We start from the raw sequence: 15,643 nt of genomic DNA on the forward strand, positions 1-15,643 counted from the left end.
AAGGTCCAACAACACTAACCATTACACAACTAGGGTATTTCATGCCCATATTTCCCAATTAGGTCAATCATTAGCCCCTTGACTAATTTAAAGACAACACACCCATTTCGGGTTATCTACTAACCCATCTAACACCCATTTACTAATTAACTAGGTATACTAGTGATTAACTAACCAATTAGAACTCATAAACATCACTTAACATTTTGAAACTCTAGGTTAGTTACCATTGAGTCTTCATGACTCCATCTTACCCAAGAACACCTAAAATCACCAAATATGGGTTTTATGTTCTTCATTTACCCAAACCCTAACCCTTACACAAAATCAAAGTAAGGAAATTAAAGTTAGAACATACCACTACAACCACAACGGAGCTAGAGAGGAGATTAACAACTTTAATACCCGCACTTTGGTCCGAGAACAACTTCTTCCTTTTAGATTTAAGCTTTCTCTCTCAAGAATCACACTCTCTCTCTAAAATTAAAGTGATCTGGATATGGTAGTTGAAAATGGAGTTAATGATACTCCACAAACTGACCAACTGGCCTTTAACTCGTCCACAAGTGAAATTACCAAAAATCCCATCAAAATATCTCATTAAAACAGCGAAAACCCGGCTATAGTAGGGAGTGCGCGGCGCGCTCCCTTTGGTGTGCGCGGCGCGCACTAAGCTCATATTGCTCTCTGACTTCTGTTTAACTACACAATCATTCCCACACTTTATGTACTCTATATACTCTGCTGTACAATGAAGATTTGGGTCTTACAAATTTTATCGCATTTACTTTACATTGTCTTATAAACTAGAAAATCCAAAATTAGGTAACAAACCACTGCTCCTTCACATTGGGATTATCTTAAGCTTTAATTATAGGTTCGATTCTACTGATACCATAAAAATACGACCCTAGGTCATACTTCTCTTACTCATAATAAGGAGTAGTACAATTTAAGCCCCGCTAAATATAAATATAAACCTATTGTTTGCTACCCTGATCGGCTGATTCTGATGCCATGCGACCTGACGACACCACATAAATAAAACCGTCCGTTTCGGCCATATCAAGGTAGATAACAAGTTTTTGGTACCGCTGCCGGGGAACTGGTATCAGACAAGACAATACTACTTTTATCAAACTCATTCGCAAGCATTTAGTGGTGTCTAAGAAAGACAATTATACATGGACTTGGTTGTTGGATTTTTTGAACAGTCTCCAATTATATTAGAACTAAAAGGATCCTACCTCTCCGTAGTCTGCTTGGCCACTTGGTTTGTTGAATAGTTCGTGCAAAGCTCTGTTATCTAAATACCAGAGAATCAGTAACAAGAACCAAAAACATATTTAAGTTTAGGATAATTGGATTAGATTACCTTAGAATTATTTGGATTACCTTAGATTACCCTAGATTACCTTAGATTACTTTAGAATTTCCTTAGATCAAATTAGCTTATCTACTTGAAATTTAAAAACAAAAAGGCATACCAGTGCATGACCCAAACCCGATCTAGACCAGGGCCGTTGTTATTTATACCTGATTCAAACGCAATAATCTCTAAAGTACGCAAGGAAGAACGAATCAGAAATCGAATGGCGTTACGCGTTACTTTAGCAGAAAACACCAAACCCTCGATTGAAGGTCGAGGAGGACCGATCAGATTCCCAGAGATTCAAGGACACTCGTTCGAGTTAAAACATCACATTATACAGCTCATCCAAAATGGCTGTCAATTTCATGGATTACCGAATGATGATCCTAACTCTCACCTTGGTAAATTCATATCACTTTCGAACGCCTACAAACACCCAGGGATAGGATAAGATATAGTCCGGCTATACTTGTTTACCTATTCTCTCACTCATCATGCTCAAACATGGTTTGAAGGATTGGAAAAAAATTCCATCATGTCATGGACGAAGATGGCTATTAAATTCCGAACCAAATATTTCCCTCGTTCTAAACAAACCAAACTTAAGAATGACATCATTAACTTTAAACAAAGTTATGATGAATCTCTTTACACTGCATGGGAGCGATTCAAAACCCTGCTGAAGAAATGCCCTCATCACCAGTTAGAACGTTCAACCCAAATATGTACCTTCTATAATGGTCTTACGTTAAATCATAGGACGACGATCGATGCAGCAGCTCAAGGAAATCTGATGAACCAAACCGCAGACGAAGCATGGAAATTGCTCGAGAACATGACAATGCATCATCATGACTGGAACAGTGGTGAAACAACTTCATCATCTGCCTCACTCTCCGCACTTAATAATCAAACGGAGGCCATCAAATCCCTCACGAATAAGATGGAATCTCTTGCCAAACAACTCAGAGAATTGATGACGCAGCCGCAACAGATTAACCAGGTTCAGGCCTGTGTCAATTGTACCAACCCGCAACCCACTGAATAATATCAAGTTGAGAACGAGAACCCTGACGGTTCAGTCTGTTACGTTCAATACCCGGCTCGTCAATCAAATCTTGGATTCAATCAATAACCTAGAGTTAACCAATTTCAAAGAAACAACCAGCCTTTTCGCTATCGTTACCTGCTTGATCCACCCCAACAATCTCAATTGACCTACAATCAACCACTTCTACTCACTGGTCCGCTAGCTGAGGAAAATTCCCCAACCACCCAAACTACGAAAGTAATCAACCCTACTCTTGGGACTAATGATCAGTTGACTCAATTCATTCAAGGACAACAACGGCTAAATCAGATAACTGAATCTAGACAAGACCAGAAAGAGATACTAATGAGAAATCAATTGACTCTGCTCAAAAGCCTAGAAACGCAGCTCGGACAGTTATCACAACGCCTTGAAACCCGACCACAAGGAAGATTACCTAGTAATAATATACAAAACCCCCACATAGAGGAAGCTAAGCAAATGGATTCCGTAATCCCAAGGGAAGAACCATGGAAAAGTTCAGCTAGGCTAAAAACAAATTGACATATACTGAGAAGCTGTCCACTACAACTCTAGTTCGTGTACCCTACCCTGGAAGGCTTCAGGAGGAACCATCCAAGCTTGATCCCTACAAACTTGATTTAAGATTCCTGGACACCATGTCCAAAGTCCCCAATAAGAAGAGATACATCCTAAGGCTTCTCTCTACTAAGGAAAGGATACCAGATTCTAACAAAATTTCACTGAGTGAAGAATGCTCGGCCTTACTTAGAAACTCTCTACCGCAAAAGCTAGGAGATATGGACCGATTCATTTTTCCATGTTCAATCTACCAGTCTGGAACCATTCATGCGCTAGCAGATTTAGGAGCAATTATCAACCTAATCTCTTACTCTGTCTACAAGAGATTAGAGTTAGGAGACTTGTCACCAACTAAAATGAAAATCCAACTTGCCGATCACACAATTCGATATCCTAAGGGCATAGTTTAGAACGTGTTGGTGAAAGTCAACAAATTCTTATATCCTACAGATTTCGTAGTGCTGGACATTAAGGAAGATCTACACACACCAATAGTGTTAAGAAGACCTTTCATGAATACGGCTAGGACTGTCAATGATGTGTACAATCAAACCTTGATATTACGATCACACCAGGAGAGTGTTACCTTCAAAATTGACCGACCTACCGATCTTTCTGGACAAGTAGAGATGTTTGCTATTTCCACTGGAAGGATCACTTCCGATTATGATTCCCCACCACCAGCCGATGATATCAAGATGGGTGTCGAATCACAGTCTACTGACGACCCAGAAATGGAAGAAGAGGATCCCAGCGTAGAAATAGAGGAAGAGGAAGAATCCGAGGAGGAAGAGGAAATGAGAGACGTAAAAGAAACTGCGACAATACCCTCTCTAAGCTTGGAACGTCACGAAGAATTAATGAGGCTTGAGACGAAAGATCACAGTTTAATCATTCGTTTCAAGAAGAAAACTGATAAGGCTGAGATTAAAGATATAGAAATTGACCCTGCAAGTGTCGAAGTGAAGAACCAGAATACTGAAGAAGCCCGTTCATTAGACGAATCATCAGAAGAATATTATACCGATGATGAAGAGGAAGAGCAACATGAAGACATTCTGGATAACTCATATTCTCCACCCGAACCAGATCAGGAGGAGCTGGACTCTTCTTCAGATCGAATTCCGGTCATATCTACTCATGCCGACATGATAACCTTCATCAATGACACCAATGAATTTGAAGATATTCTAGAGGCCATCCGTAAATCAACAATTGATTTCACACTATGATTAATAGAACGGGTCATGGCTATCAGAGACGAGTACAATCTCTATCTACAGAGAGAAGACAATAATGTTGAAATCCTAGAAGAGCGCATTCAAGACTTTACCAACACTCTTCACGATCATATCTACCGCAAAGAAAGGCAACGAGAGTACAACTAAGTGGTTCACACTATTATAGTGACAAGATTATGTCGAGATCAGAAGATCATTTACTCTAAGATTTACAACGCCTTAGCCGGATCTGCACTTGCGTTCTCAGCAAATTAACGAGCACTACTGACTCTCATCCGGAAGCATATGGATCTCTCCACCAAATGCCCGACTTATCACTCTGATTTGCAAATGATCGAAGATATTCACAGCTTCTTCGCTCTCTTGGAAAGAGATAATTTCGAAAGCATACCAGATAGGATAGTGATTTACGTAACAATTGATCACCACCCTGAGTTGATTATCAAAGAGTTACAAGACATAGTAGCGGAAGAAGGAAGACGCAACAATCCATTCTCACATCTTGAACCAGACCGAGTCAACATTGCCACCTATGATATGAAGCAGATAACACGTATCTTCCATGAATCCACGGATTCTAGTTTCACATTCAAAGCTGGATGTCGGGAGATATACTCAAAGACGGTGACATTAATGCTTGGGTCATGACTGCTTTTCACATTAATTTTCAGCTTCACCTCTTGACTAATCTGTGTATGGCTACAGACTCCTATTGTGGAGACCACCATTCTGAAGATTTTGAGATACTGAAGATACAATTTCTTACACTATTTGAAGATCTCCGAAATGAATACCCTATCAGAAAAGTAATCACCACAAGCACTACCTCGATGATTAACATTCATGTTTTAATCGGCAGAGCCGTTGATCATATTCTCATCGGACTTCAAGATTTGTCACGAACCAAAACCGCACATTACCTATTTTTCAGAAGATCTTCAAGAAAAGTACCGGATTTGCTACCACTTTTGGTCCGACACTTTCTCCGGATCTATCCACCAAGACTCACATTCCCTCGAGAAGACTAAGATCACAACTGCCAGAGGAGAATGTCTGCTTTTTAGGAATCATTACGGCCGAGCTAACGACCTTAACCAAAAGCGCTTCTCGGGAGGCAAGCCATGCAATAAAGTAGAGTAGAAGAATAAAGGATGACAAATGAGCAGATCAATAAAGGACATAACTTCCCGATTGCTGAAACAACATGTCTTCATCCGCTAGGGGTACTCCTTTCTTCCCGTTACTAGCTCAAATTTTAATTATGCCACATCCTAGCTTATCACAAAATGTGGGATTCCAATCTAAATAAACGCTAGATAAACACTTCCAAGATTTTAATTAAAACTCCTAAGTGTGGGATACACTAGGAACATTGAAGACAATGTTCGTCTAAGTGTGGGATGTTGGTATAATCTTTTTATGATGTGTTAAATAACCCATTACAAAGATTCCGATTTCTTAAGCCAAATTTCAAATGTTTAACAAGAGGAAACCTTTCCGAAAAAGTACTTTCGAAAACCTGAAACGTTTGTAAATAAAATTAAGGCTTAAGTAAGGTAGAAATCTTGTTAGGACGAACCGAATCTCCAATAGAGCATTGCATGACTAGGCATTATCGACCTAAATTGATTATGGTGAGGCACCCAAATAAGATTAGCATGCATCTTTAATGCTTCATTATTTTCCGTTGAGAGTGCCGATGTCATCAAAACTTGCTCTAGATCTGCATTTCCAAGTAACGAAATGTGATTCATGTATAATCAGAAGAGCAAGCCATTTGTCAAAATAAGCCTTTCACAACTCCACCACTTCTACCACTCCTCATCCACATCATCTTTACTATCACTCGAAAAATCCAGAAAATGAGATTCCTTCCGAAAACCCGATGTTATAAACCTCTCAAGTATCATGGTAAAGGTCTTGAAAAAGTTTACCGGCAGAAAGTTTCTCAAATCTCCAAAAAAAATGTATTTTTAAAGTTCTGAAAAAAGGAGCAGAAATTATAAAGAAACGCCACAGTAGAACTTGACGGCAAATGCTTATCACTCCAAAGGAGAAAACTTCAAGAGTGCTTCTCAAAAAGTATTAACACTCATATCTATCTTTTGTTTTCCGAAATTCCAAATAAAAGTATTTGAAAAGACTAGATTACCCTTTTCTCACCCCTTAAAAATAACTTCACCACCACTCCAAAAATTCTTTCCATCATTCCAATTGAAAAATGACCTAGAAGATATGGTTATTACCATTTTCACATTAGTAGCAAGGATTTGAGTCTTTATCAAGCTTATGACGATGGGTGCAACATGCCTGGCTATGAGTGAATTCATTTCTTAGATCTATAGGGAACCCTAAAACATTTGTGTGATTTGAGTGACCCGTGAAAGCTAGCTTAAGTCATGTAACCTCCTCGCATGCTTGCAGAGATAGTTTCAACCCTAACAAAGATAACACACCTTATTTTTTCGCTCTTATAATAAAAGGCAAACCGCTTAAGCTACTAGAAAAGAAACTCCGAAAAGATCTTTCAAGGTAAAATTGATAAGTTTGCTTGTGGACAAGCAAAGTCTAAGTGTGGGATATTTGATATCGGCTAAAAAGTCACATTTTCACCCCGGTATTGAGGCCTGAAAACAATAAATTTCCAAGCTTTATCGCCAAAATAGTCACTTCGTTGGTTAAAATTGATGATCAAGTGATTATGAAGATGGCGCAAAAAGAATCAAGAGAATCGGAGCTAAAATGAAGATTCTAGAGAGAAAACGGTGAAAGACAAGAAACCAAGCTACGATCAAGGAAATCAAGTTACGATCCAGCAAAATCAGCAAGCCAAAATGGCCTGCCAAACGGCCTGCCACTATGGGAAACGGATTGCCACACAGCCAAGTAAACGGGCATCAGAAACTGGCCACCCTTGCAAACGGGCCCTGCAAACGGCTTGCCAAACGGCCTGCCAGCCGTTTGCAGGCAAAAATCAAGTCTATTTAAAGGGTCTTTGTCATCCATATTTACACACACTTCAATTCACTTCTTTCACTTTGTGCGGAAAACCTAGTACCCGGAGAAGAACACCGAAGATTGTATTAGGAGCGGTCTGGAGTTTGAAGTTGTCACTTTTGTATTCGGAACTCATTTAATCTACTGGTACTTCTATCCTTTGTCTTTATATAATGTTTCCATTATTGTGCTTTGTGATATTGTTGCCATGATCAACGAGTTGTTATCTTTAGTATATGCTATGATGTAGTCGGTTATAATGCCGAAATAGTGTTATGGTTTGTGTATGTTTTCGAGATGCTTTTCAATTATGCTTTAAACTCAATTGCTTTTCCAACTAATAAAACGTAGTTATCGGCTCTGTTATTGGGAAATCGTGAACCCCGATTCAGAGTACACTATCTGTGTCACCCGATGGTAAGAGAAGTCTATCGGATACAACGTAAGTTTGACTGAGGCACACCGGTTGTAGTAAGTCGACCGATCCTTGGATTCCAACTGAGGAATCTTTTGTACTGGAACATCTAACTAGACCCTAGTACATTTTCGGTCCTAGACTATACTAGTGTAGTCACCAAGCATATAAACTTCGTACGTACACGCTGAAGCACATCGGTTGTTGTAAGCTGCACCTCTACTAAGTAAAGCCATGGAACTCGATCAGTGCTGATTAGTACACTTCACCATAATGCTGTCTCAAGCATTGCACCCCGCTTGAGGGATTCTTGGTTAATTAAGGAACTGTTTGTTTAAATACATAAAGGATTGGACCGTTAGGATAACCGAACGTGTTCATGGAAGTCAAACCCGACTTGGCCATGGTGTTCTTTATGGTTGAACTCTTTTAAGGGCCTAACTATCTTTTAAACCCAATCATTAACGAAAGCATCGAAGCACATCACGTCTCTCAGATATGGAAAACCATGTATTCTATTACACTTAAGAAAGTTTAGACCTTTGTGGAATGTTACTACGTCACCTAACCGAGTCGCTCAATTGGATAAGCCGTCTAAACGTGTATGCCTATAGTCAGACTGCACGGGCGTTGGGGGTAAGGGACATTGGTGTCTATTTAGAATCCTTAAGCCTATCGCATTACCCAGTGACATGTCTTATGAGAGGGGCGTTTAGGACTAGTGTAATGAATACAAGGTCACTACCTATTCATGAGCCAGCATTCCATAATCTCGATAAAGTAACGGATGAACTCATAACATGCGCTTGTTTTAACCTTATTTAAATTACAAATTTTATCGCATTTACTTCACTTTGTCTTATAAACTAAAAAACCCAAAATTAGGTAAGAAACCACTACTCCTTCACATTAGGATTTTCTTAAGCTTTAATTATAGGTTCGATTCTACTGATATTATAAAAAACGACCCTAGGTCATACTTCCCTAACTCATAATAAGGAGTAGTACGATTTAGGCCCCGCTAAATATAAATTTAAAACTATTGTTACACCTTGATCGGCTGATTCAGATGCCGTGCGACCTAACGACACCGCATAAATAAAATCGTTCGTTTTGGCCATATCACCCGTACTATCTTCTTTTTCATCATCTCAAACCCTAAACTCATTTGATCTCAAATTGAATCTTAAATTCAGTATCAAATCGTTACTTGTGTTGTTGTAATTCTAACAAGGTAAGATTTACATGATTACGTGATTAAATCAGTGTCAAAATGGGTGTTTTAGTTAAGTTTTATAAAAGTGAGTTTTGATGTCAAAATTGGTATAATTTGCTGTTGTTTGAACTTAGATTTTAAGGGTTTATGTTCTAAAAGGTTTAGTGTACCAGATGTGTTCAGTTTTGAGGTCAAAAATATGTCCAATATCGAGATTGGGTGATTTTAGTTCGAAACCCATCAGTTTATGCTGCTGCTGCGCGATGAACACAATCGTACGGATATAGCTTGCAACCATACAGATACAATATGCAACCGTACGGGTGTACGTGCAATCGTACGGATGCAGTGGTGTTGGTACAACTGGGTAGTGAGCATGCAACCGTATGGATACATGATGTAACCGTACGAATGGACTTGTAACCGTACGGATGCATCTACAATCATACTGATGTAGATTAGTACTGCATTGTTGTTTAATTTGGCTATTTTCTAGCCGTTATGTTGCTCGCGTGTCTTATGATAATCAGAATGTAAATTCTGAAAATGCATAAGTGTTGAGTAGACTTTTAGTGGCACTTTTGATACTGATTTGCTGTATTATGCTGTTTTGTGCTAACGGACAGAAACTAACTTGATTTACCTTATGTTCAGGCGATAAGGATAAGGAAGCAGCTCAGTGATAGATTATTTGAGCTAGTTGCTGGTATCCGGTGAGTGGGTCTATCTTCGGATAGAGTATTAATTAGCTGACATGCTACTTGTCCAGACTATTTATTATTATGTTTATGTTCAGTATGATTACCATGTGTAGTTCAGATGATTTGCCTTACGTTTATGTAAACAATAACTATGGTTATTTTGGTAATTACATGTACTTCCACCGTGGTGAAAAAAAATCAGGGTGTTACACTTTCCCCACTAACACTTAGAACCCAGAATTCCCACTAACTGTACCAACTCAACTATCGGCTAACAAAGATAGCAAAAATAATGCCTCAAGCTCATCATCGAATTTAATACTAACCGATTTCAATTGAGTAAAAATCAAATTAAATTCATTCACATGATCAACCGCCGAGGAACCCTCCATCATCCTAGCATTCACCAATTGCCGAATCAAGAAAAATTTGTTCAAAGCGGATGACTTTTCATACATACTGGATAACACCGCTGATGTTCAAAAGTGTGCAGTGCTTAATTTTCCTTTCAAACTTTAAATTTATAAAACCTTTATTAATACACTTTTAACACACTAACGAGCAACAAAACCCGATCAGATGTAGTATTTTAGGTTATCGTCCCAAGAGAGCGTAGATGCGGATAAGAGTTGTTTTATTTTTTAGTTTAATTCTTATTAAAGAATTAAAGTTATATTTTTATGTCTTTTATGGGATAGATTTATCTCTTAGAAAAGAGATGCTTTTTAAGATAAACAAAATAATAAAATAAAGTAGGGAATTGAAAATTCAAAATAAACAGATAAAAGTAAAAAACAGTTACATGAACAACCAACTCATAAAGGAATCATATTAGGCAAGTTTCATAACTTATATTAACACAAAACAGAATAACAATCATAGACCAACTATTATCCCCTAATATGATGAGCTAAGTGTCGCATATCAGTCAATAAGTAGGACTTAAAGCATATGCTAGATATGTGATGTGCATAACTAACATCTTAATTCTTCATGTTCAATTCAATTTCATGATACATATTAATCTTGTTATGAGGATCAATACGCAAATAGACTGACAAATCATATAAGCTATTAAACACCAAGTAGATCAACTCAAGTTACTAGCTGAAAGTCAATTACTACTAAGTTCTCATGCAATCATTAATTAAACAAATCCAAATAAAGGTTCTTCGATTAAGCATAACAAAATCAAACTCTATTATATAAGCGTAATTCCAATTAAACAAGTTTATCACCATTATGCTGTTTAACTTAGTTACATTCAATCTAATTTAACAAGTTTGATGGACTAGATCTAAACAAGTAGCATGAATCGAATAATAGGTCATCGGATTAAGTACTAATCAATCCTAAAATCATGTTATTTAATCATTAAGCATGGCAAACAAATGTATTTAAGCAAAACAGATTCGAAACAGTTCAAATATCATCACAGAAACTCGACGATTCAGATCTGGAAAAGGACCAGGAACTGTACGGATGAAGCACACGAAGCCAGCGGCTTCCTCCCAACCAAGCCTGCGGCTTAGGGTTGTGAGGCTGACGGCTTCATCTGATTCCCAGATGAAGTTCAGTTTTCATCCACGTAACTACTATGAACGTTTAGTTCATAGCAGAAAATGAACAGAAACAATAAAAATAAATAAAATAACTTAAACAATAAACTAAGGATAGAATCATACCTTAAAAAGGTAGATGTAAGAAACTTTGAATTAAAAACTAGAATGAATCTTGATTACAATGAATAAATCTAATCTAAGGGTTTAGAGAAAACCTTAAAAAGTAAAACGAACTAAACAGAATTATTGAATTTATGAAACTGCATATGAAAACTGAGACCAGAGACCTCTATTTATAATATTCAGAATGGGTGGCCAAGCTGCCGGCTTCAGTGGAAAGTCGGCGGCTTGCCTTAGGTCGGTGACTCCTTGTGCAAGTTTAACTCTATCCGCAAGCATAAATCTTTTAGCCGTCATAATTAACCCGACGGCTTCGTGGAAGGCCGGCAGCTTCAGTGATCCGCCAAATCTTTTTGATTTTGTTTCCATTTTTAATTGAACTTGGTCGATAAGTTGAGAAACCGTGTTCATTAGGCCGGCGGCTTCAGGATGAAGCCGGTGGCTTCCTTTGCTTTTTTACTTGGTCAACAAGTTCTTTCAATTTTACAGCAATTCTGGAACATTCTGGCGTATTCAGCCCCATGCCGGCGGCTTCCTTGACTCGATGACGGTGGCTTCACAGCCTTTCCTGCAATTTTATGTGTTTTTGATCCCATTTTAACACATTTCTCAAACAAAAAATTAAAAATACCTTTTTCCCATTTTTACCCATTTTTGTGTGTTTTAATACAAAATAACTCCTTAAAATGTATTCAAAAACATGTATAATTTAGGAGTTATCAAATCCCCCATACTTAAGCTTTTGCTTGTCCTCAAACAAATAAAGATAAAACATTTAAAAGTATACTCCCTTAGGCATTTTTATCAAACATAGTATTTAATGATATGTTTTAACAATACTTTGGTTAATCTTGTGTTTTTAGTTGAAAATTATCTTCAAATTTTATCAAAGATTAACACTTATTTATGAATTTCACCTAGGTAATGCATCAAATGAAATATTAAATGGGTTGTTTATATCAGAATTTTGTTTTACCAGGGTGGTCATGACACGGATAAAATTAGTTTAAAAGTGAAAGCAAAATGCAAAGTCAAAAATATGTCTAATCATTAAAGTTTAGCTATTATTATAAGTGTAAGTAACTAGAGGGTGGGTTAATAGTTACTTGATACGTTTTTAACACTTTTTCGATTGATCCTCAAATTCGATTAACTTTGATCAACCAATTCAACCCAAACTTGATGTGTGTAGTGTGTATGTAGTAATGTAAAGAACATAGACACAAGGATTTATAGTGGTTCGGGTGGATGTTAACTAATCCACCTTAATCCACTCCCCGATTACACTAATCAGGATTTGTTGCTTTACTAAGCACTTTTCTCCAAACCCGGTGGAGATCCGATTTACAAGTCTTTAACTTCTTTGGTAGACAACAAACCTAATCTTTATATCCCTTTGAAAGATCAACTCCAACCTAGATCAACTTGTCTTCATGTTGGACAAGTATTAATCTCCAAATAAGATTAATCAACTTCCCAGGTCCCTTTAAGGAAGTCGATCACTAAGCTAGCCTATGCTTCTACTAATTGACTCAAATTTGAACACCACATTTTGGCACCTTTACTCATCCTAGCACCTGCAAAAGAAACCAAACATCCTATACAAGTACTATATGCATTAAGTGTGTGAGATTTGGTCTTAATGCATGAAAGTGACTAATCATTTCAAAAGTGGCAAACCCAACATTCTTGGAGAAGTATCTTGATTGATATTTTGGGAAATCTCAGTTTGGTCAAGACTTAGTTAATTACTTTAATGCTCTTGGTTCAATTCTAAAGACTAATCACTATGTCATTAACTTCCTAGTTTCAATTAATCACAAGTCATGTTCTTTTTTAGTTTAGTTAGAGATTAATTGAGTAATGTCTCTATAAGATAATCATGAAGTATGTAGAGACATTAAGGTTAAGTCATTCTTGAATAAGCAATCACACTTAATTAATTAGACTAGACCAAATAGACATTTGACTATAATTTCATTGTGAACCATTTTGTACTTAATCTATTGGAGTAGGTTAGTTACTTGAATCCTAACTAGTGAGCACATAACAAACATATTAATCAAGTTAAGAAGTTTATGAGTATTAAGCATAATGGCAAGAAGCAAGTAATACTCACATAACAAGAGATAGTTATTATAGGATCAATCATATAGATACTTGCACAACTTATAATTCAAGCTCTTAACAAGTTTAATTTCAATAAAACATATTGCTTGATAAATGTGTAAGCACACATTAATGTCCAACACATGCACAAGGGAAGAGCAATCTCTAGTTGGGACTTGGTGACTGATGTTAAAGCGAAGGGGTACGAAATACTATTATTTTTACTACGAAATATTATTAAATACGATACAATTTACACAAGTTATTTATTTATTTATAGAATGGATATACCTAAACCTTGCTACAACACTTATAGGCAGTGTACCTAATCGTAGAGTAGTGTAGTTTTTCGTAAGTCCGGTTCGTTCCATAGGGAGCTAGATGAGTTTAACGCTATATTTATTTTACACAACTATATTTGTATAAAAATATATATATAAGTAATATTATTATTGTTATAAAATGGGGGTTTTACCGTTTAATGACCGGTTTGTCGATTTTAAGTCTTATATATCACAATTAAAACCTAATGTAAAATATTAAATATAAATATGACTTAATTTAAAGCGTAAAGTAAATGAGGATAATTAAAAGTGCGATAATTTAAAGTACGATAAATAAAATGATGATAAATAGAAGTACGATGAGATATAAATTAAGAGAATTATGCTTATTTAAACTTCCGTAATCATGATGTTTGACGTGTTGATTTTAATTTATTACCATGGATTAATTGTCCTTTATCCTGGATTATTCGATATGTCCATCTGGTTTTGTCCATAATAGTCCATCGGTCATAATTATAAAGTGCAAGGTTCTTCGCCAAATTAACCTTATACCCGAAGTCAAATATTCCAACTAATTGGGGATTTAAACCGTAATAAAGTCTTAATACATTGTTAATGATTACACCAGGTTATCGACTGTATGCAATCCAAGGTTTTAATACTTTATTAACAATTACACTTGAATGTAATCCACCCCTGTTTTAATAAGTCCATTAAGTATTAATATATCCCCGTGTCCGGTCAAATAAATAATTATTAGTATTTATAGATATCCCCCCACCGTACCCAGTCAAGCGTATGTGGTTATATATAAATACGTCAAATTATAAATCTCTATATGAAATTAACGAGATATCATTTAGTTAATATAAAGCCCATTAATAGCCCATAGTCTAATTTCCACAAGTGTCGGTCTTTTGTCCAAACCCCAATTATGGTACAAAGCCCAATAACCCCGTCTTAATATTTAGTCCAACATCACGATTACTTCGGCTTAAATAAATATAATAATAACTTAGCTACGAGACATTAATTTAAAATGGTTGAACATAGCTTATAGTGATTATTAATAGCATAGTGTTACAAGGACAGAGTTTCGACGTAAAACCAGTAAAACATTCGTTACAATAACCCAACTAACTTATTATTAATATTAAATTAAAATTAAAATTATAAATATAAATATATAATATATATTAAGAGATTGAAGTAGAAAAGGGGTGATGAGTTTGGCAGAATGCGCGGCCTTTTATAGGCCCATCTGGAACTGTGCAGCTCCACGATTGCGGATATTTTGCTCCTCACAGCTCCGCGACTGTGGAGCTTTGGAATCCAGCTCACCAAAATGAATTAAACGTGGACTACCGATAAATATAATATTATATATAATTAATTATATATTATATTATATTCTTGTGCATAATTGACTTGTAGTTTTAGCTCCGTTGAGTCGTACGTTTATAGTTGGTTCATGTCTTGGATCCGGATTTTTGAATGCCTTTTCATACGATTTAATATCTTGTACTTTGCCTTTTGTGGCTTGTACTCTTGTAATTTTTAGACATTTCTCATCAATAATTTGAACCACTTGAACTGTAACTTGTACATTTGAGCTTTTTGGTCATTTGGGTCTTCAAATAGTCAAATTTGTCTTTTGTCTTCACCTTTTATTATTTAAACGAATATTACTTGAAATTAGAACAATTGCAACTAAAAGCTTGTCTTTCTTGAAGGATAATGCTATGAAATATATGTTCGTTTTTAGCATTATCAAATATTCCCACACTTGAGCGTTGCTTGTCCTCAAGTAATATAGAACTTGAATATAACTTTACTAGAATCACTTCTTTATTCTTCAAACTTTGTACATCAGTGATTTTGATACGGCGGTATGAACAATGATAGTAACATTATGGTTTACAGTCCCACATGACTATAAAAATTTAGATCCTTTAGGAAATTGGATCTTTATGAAAACATTTGATCTTTT

General features: G+C 36.3%; 1 non-coding gene across 1 annotated transcript; it reads right to left on the bottom strand.

Annotated features, from left to right (window-relative positions):
• Positions 1 to 1,971: 1,971 nt before the first annotated feature.
• LOC139865266 (small nucleolar RNA R71) lies at positions 1,972 to 2,077 on the bottom strand. The gene has a single exon (XR_011764789.1). It is a non-coding gene; the product is annotated as a small nucleolar RNA R71 (small nucleolar RNA).
• Positions 2,078 to 15,643: the final 13,566 nt, after the last annotated feature.

The sequence above is a fragment of the Rutidosis leptorrhynchoides genome, chromosome 8 (genome assembly GCF_046630445.1).
Source record: "Rutidosis leptorrhynchoides isolate AG116_Rl617_1_P2 chromosome 8, CSIRO_AGI_Rlap_v1, whole genome shotgun sequence".
NCBI lineage: Eukaryota > Viridiplantae > Streptophyta > Magnoliopsida > Asterales > Asteraceae > Rutidosis > Rutidosis leptorrhynchoides.